General features: G+C 46.2%; 1 pseudogene; it reads right to left on the reverse strand.

Moving 5' to 3' along the window:
• The window catches only part of LOC148529130 (transmembrane protein 209-like), a 438,870-nt pseudogene that overhangs the window by 91,315 nt on the left and 341,555 nt on the right, over window positions 1–6,000 (reverse strand).

Here is a 6,000-nt window from a genome sequence, read left to right on the forward strand (position 1 = left end):
CTACCGGGGTCTTAACGATATAACGGTCAAGAATCGGTACCCACTTCCTCTAATCACAGAACTATTCGATAGAGTCAAAGATCCATCATATTCTCTAAACTAGACTTGCGTGGGGCATATAATCTCATTCGTATCCATTCAGGCGATGAATGGAAAACCGCTTTTAATACCAGGGACGGTCATTTTGAATACCTTGTGATGCCCTTCGGTTTATGTAATGCCCCTGTCCTCTTTCAAGGCTTTGTAAATGAAATTTTTTGGGACTTACTTTATATCTCAGTAGTTGTCTACTTGGACGATATATTGATTTTCTCGTCCTCTCCAGAAGAACATCACAAACATGTGAAGGAAGTGTTATCTCGCCTAAGGAAAAATCATCTTTACTGCAACCTGGAGAAATGTGTCTATAACGCACCCAGTGTGCCATTCCTTGGCTATGTCATCTCTGGTTCCAGTCTGGAGATGGACCCCAAGAAGGTTCAGGCAATCCTGGATTGGTCCCGACCTCAAACCTTAAAAGCCATTCAGAGATTGCTTGGATTCGCCAACTATTACAGACGCTTTATCAAGGGATTCTCCTCTTTGTTGGCTCCCATCACGGCCCTGACGCGTAAAGGCGCTAATCCTGCTAAATGGCCACCTGAGGCAGAGACAGCCTTCCAGCTGTTGAAGCAAGCGTTTATTACAGCCCCAGTTCTAAGACAACCTGACCTGGATAGACCCTTCTTGTTGGAGGTTGGCGCATCATCAGAGGCAGTGGGGGCCATCCTATCCCAGCGCTATGAAGACAATCGAGTTCACCCTTGTGGATTCTTCTCCAAAAAAATTTCTCCTGCAGAAAAAAACTACGCTATAGGAGAACAAGAACTCTTGGCAGTAAAGTTGGCACTAATGGAATGGGGATACCTGTTAGAAGGGGCTAAGTTTCCCTTTACTGTTTTCACCGACCATAGGAACCTTCTTTTCCTCAAAAATATCCAGCGTGTGAGTCCTCGTTTAGCCCGGTGTGCAATCTTCTTTGCTCACTTCCACTTCACTCTGACCTTCCATTCTGGAGCTCTTAATCATAAAGCAGATGCTTTGTCAAGGTCACTCTCCTGCAACAATAATTCTGAAATCCTACGCAGTACACCCATGCTGGAGTCAAGGGTGTTTGTCACCATACAAATGCAGCCACCTACTGGGAAAACCTTCGTGGCCCCGGAGTCAGGGCCGGATTAACAATGGGGCTGATGGAGCTACAGCTCCAGGCCCCCAATCAAAATAGGCCCACCAACAGCTGAGCTCCTGCTGTTGACAGGAAAACTATTTTACTTGCTACAGCAGCCTGCAGCATGCCAGTGGCCATCCGAGGTCCCGCCCCAACAAATGCGACCCGCTCCCCCCTCCTGACCATGTCATCAGGTGGATCAGCCGGCATATACTAGAGACATATGGCGGCGCAGTGGAAGGCTTCACTAGCCCTCCGTGCGCTGCATATGCAGTGATGCGACTGATCTGCACCACGTGTCATCATCACAAAGATGCCGCCATGCCACCACCGCCGCACAGCGCGCACTGAAGGAGCAGAAGCTGCAGTCTGAGACAGCTCCATGAAGGCGGACCTACAGTGTCACTGATCCTGACTCCTGAGGTGAGGCATCGGTGATCGGTCCTGCTGGCTGCCAGCCTGCCTGCTAAGTGGTAACAAGTTGTGAATAATGCACTGCAGGCTGAGGCACTGATATATATATATATATATATATAATTTATATATTTTTTTCATATTGTGTGTGTATGTATATATATATATATATATATATATATATACATATATATATTTTCATATTATGTGTGTGTATGTATATATATTATATATATATATATATAATATATTTTCATATTGTGTGTGTATATATATTTTCATACTGTCTGTGTGTGTATATATATATTTTTTTTATATTATGTGTGTGTGTGTGTGTGTATATGCTGTATATATATATTTTTTTTTTCATATTGTGTGTGTGTATATTTTCATATTGTGTGTGTGTGTGTGTGTATATGTATATATATATATATATTTTTTTTTTTTCATACTGTGTGTGTGTGTGTATATATATATATATATATATATATATATATATATAATATACAAATCCACAAACGGAGGCACTCAGCGAGACTGAAGTATATAATGATAAAAGTCCTTTAATCCTACGTTTCGGGATTCCTTCCCGTCGTCAGGGACATACAGCTGTATTAGACTGGAAAGGGGTGGGTCGCGCTCCCAATTAGGATGGTGGGGTTGGATTTGTAAGTGAGGGAATTAGGAAGGGTTAGGTAGGTGCTGCAATGTATGCAAGAGTACCAAATCTTGCTAGGCATATACACTGAAGGAGGATAGGTATACATGCGCTCCTGTGTAGTGTAAAGGGATGTGGTGGGGGGTGTAGGGTGTGTGATGTGGTGGTCTGGGGGTGGGAGGGGGAAGGGGAATGGAAGGGATGTGTTGATGTGTGGGTGGATGGACGGAATGAAGACTGACAAGTATATGTGGATCCAAACCTATTTTATTGGGTAGACACAGTGCTCCCAAAGGTGGTTCTGTGGGTGGGTGACCAGTGATATGTAGTAAATAGTCTTGGTGGTCCCGCGGTTGGGGGGGTGGGTAGACCCTTTTAGGGGGCTCCTTTTTCGTGCGGCCCTCACTCCTGCACGTCCCCCTGCTGGACCTTTGGTCGACAGACTTATGGCAACCGGGGTGTGGGAAAGGCTAGGGGCCTGGATGTTCAGTGGAATGGCGGCGTCCCGCTCTTCTGCAAGGTGGAATTACCTACCGGTAGGTGGGGAGGGGTCCACGGTGGGTAGCAGTGGTGGTGGTAGTCCTGAAGCCGAGCTCGGTGGTGTTCCTGGCCTCCGCGATCCCGTGGGATGTTCAGGTGAACGGGCAGCCACAAAGGGTGATTGGTGATGGTCACAGGATGGTGATGGGGTGATGCGGAGGTCCGCGTGCTTCAGATGATCCCACGGTCCCGTGGGATCGGCGTTGTGTCCCTGGAGGGGACAGGTGCAGTGTAACAGCTTGGTGGGAGTATTAAGTATAGCTTGTGGTAGGGTCTCCAAAGCGTTTCGGCTTGTAGCCTTTTTCAAGGAGTTACTGAGTGTAGGAGCATCTTACTATTTATAGGTGACTTCCGGGTATGGGTCCGGTCACGTGGGTCCAATGGACCAATGACGTGTCGCGATGGGCATGCCACGTCATTGGCTGTGAATCCGATCATGTGTAGGTGCGGGCCAATAGGATGCCGTGGTGGGCGTGACGGTGATGCTGGCTGGGTTGGTTAGATGCTGCTTGTATCTGCGGTCACGTGGGGTCGGGAATATGCTGACTGGGGGGTGTGTGCGGCAGGGGCTGTGCGTGTCATCGGTGATGCTGCGTGGCTGGGGGCGTGGCGCATAGGGTCGCGCCCGGTCTGGTGTAAGTAATAACCCGCGTGACCCCTGGTTTACGCGTAACTATGGTAACAGGGTCAGTAGGCATAGCCGATCACGTGGTAATGAGACTGGAGGCTAATGCTATATGTTAACTGATCGGTGCAAGCGGAAAGGGTAGGGTGTACACAGTGGGGGTGTGTGATGTCGTAATGTGTGGCGGCGAAGGGCAAGGGATGGGTGTCATAACTAGACATCTATGTCGAAAGAAATGGGTGTGTTAGAATCGTAGATTGTTGACATGCTGCCATGGTGACATCTGTAATGGAATGAACGAGGTGTCTGCTGATGCGAATCCTACGGGTATGTGGGTCCATAGGTGAGTGACATGGGTGTTCCTGCGGTGTATATCAAATCTGTTGAGTGCTTGTGAATTATGAATATGGTCGCGCAGCTTGTACCAACGTAGAAATATGTTAGGCATAGATGACAGAGGCTGCATAAGTAACTGACCTAGATGGTATAATGCTAAGTGAGAGGGAGTTGGACTAGGTGTGGGCTCTTGATGTTTAGGAGGAAATACTACATACTGGGACAGTGATGGATAGATTATGTACAGTGGGCTGAAACCTGTGCAAGGTACTATATACATGGGGTGTGTATTAGCCTAGGTAGAGTGTATAAGGAGTGTGTAGATGATGACTACCTGGTGGGCATCTGGTGTTGGTATAAAAAGTGTCGTAAAATCTGCTGGACTGTAACATGTCTCCTTGGATCCAGGAGTGCTGATGGTGTGGTCAATAAAAAAGGAAACGGTCATGTGTGTGATAGATGTACCTTAAAAACAGATGTTGTGATGTTATGATGTGATGGTAAATGAGTCTCATGTTACTTGGAAATTACTGATCTGATCTCATTATCAATATTGAGCCCGTGGGGTGTGGATGTTTGCAGGGTAAAGATCCATTTTAGTTCCTCTTTGTTGAGTCTCTTGGTAATGTCTCCTCCTCGCAAATTCTTGCTAATTGTTTTTATGCCCGTGAATGTCATGCCCAAGGTGCAGCTGTCGTGTTTGTCCTGGAAGTGTATGGGAACATTGTGTGTGTCAGTCCGGTTTTTGATCCCTCTCATGTGTTCCGCTATCCTGGTTTTTAATGGTCTGATCGTACGCCCGATGTATTGCAGTTTGCACGGACATTCCAGCATGTAGATGACGTGGCTGGTGTTGCAGGATATGTGTTCCTGGATCTTGTAGGAATTCCCTGTGTGTGTGGAAGAGAAGGACGTGGTGGGTCTGGTGCTCCTCATCCCTAGGTTGCGGCAGTTGCTGCACATGCCACAGTAATAGAAGCCTTTATTGAGGGGTTGGTTATCTAGGGTCTTCTGTCTGGCTGTGTTGTGGGGTATGTGGCTGTTTTACGTAGGGTTGTGATCCTGGTCTTTTACTACCTCCCCAAAATACACAAAAACACTGATCACCCCCCAGGAAGACCAATAATATCTGGCATAAAATCAATGAAAGCAAATCTCTCGCAATACATAGACCATTTTCTACAACCCTACATAAAACAGCAACAATCTTACATATAAGACACCACACACATATTGAACATTCTCGAAGGGATCAGGTGGGGTGATGACCACTGGCTACTTAATAGTGACGTGACATCATTATACACAATCATTGACCACCAACAAGGATTAAACAGCATCAAACATTACCTAGACAAAGACTCGACACTGGACCCCCAACAGACCCAATTCATCCTAGACGGCATAGACTTCATTTTAACTCACAATTACTTCTGGTTTGACAATGACTTCTACAGACAGAGGATGGGCACTGCCATGGGCACCAGATTTGTCCCCAGTTATGCCAACCTTTTCATGAGCAGGTGGGAGGATGAGCGGATCTGGTCAGGGCATGACTGGGGGGAAAATCTGGTGCTATGGGCCAGGTACATTGACGATGTCATTTGTATCTGGAAAGGACCACAACACACCCTTGTGGACTTCCTGAGCTATATTAACAACAATGACAGACATCTCCAATTCACTACCAACTACAGCAGGACGGACGTTAACTTTCTTGACTTGCAGATCTTTATCGACCAACGACAGATTCACACCAAGACATACCATAAGCCAGTCAACGTAAACAGTTTCATACTATCCAGCAGTGTCCATCACCCCATCTGGCTACAAAATATACCCACAGGACAATTTAAACGGATCCGAAGGAATTGCACCCAAATCAGCGACTATTACAAACAGTTAAACACTATGAAACAGCAGTTTATGTATAAGAACTACGACAGTACAGCACTCCAAAACACATTTGAACGAATAGGTATGGAAGACCGAGCACCACTGCTCCAATACGAGAGAAGTCCAGAAACCCATACAGAGAATGTCCCATTCATAACACAGTTCAACACTAGTGCCACCAAGATTAAACAAATACTGAAGAAACACTGGAATTTACTCTTAAAGGACGAAACATTAGCCCCTATATTACCACTGCAACCCAAAGTGATTTACAGAAAGGCACCCAACATCAAAACCAAATTAGTTAGCAACCACATACCC

This window comes from Taudactylus pleione, unplaced genomic scaffold (genome assembly GCF_031769625.1).
Source record: "Taudactylus pleione unplaced genomic scaffold, aTauple2 ptg000086l, whole genome shotgun sequence".
Classification (NCBI taxonomy): Eukaryota; Metazoa; Chordata; class Amphibia; order Anura; family Myobatrachidae; genus Taudactylus; species Taudactylus pleione.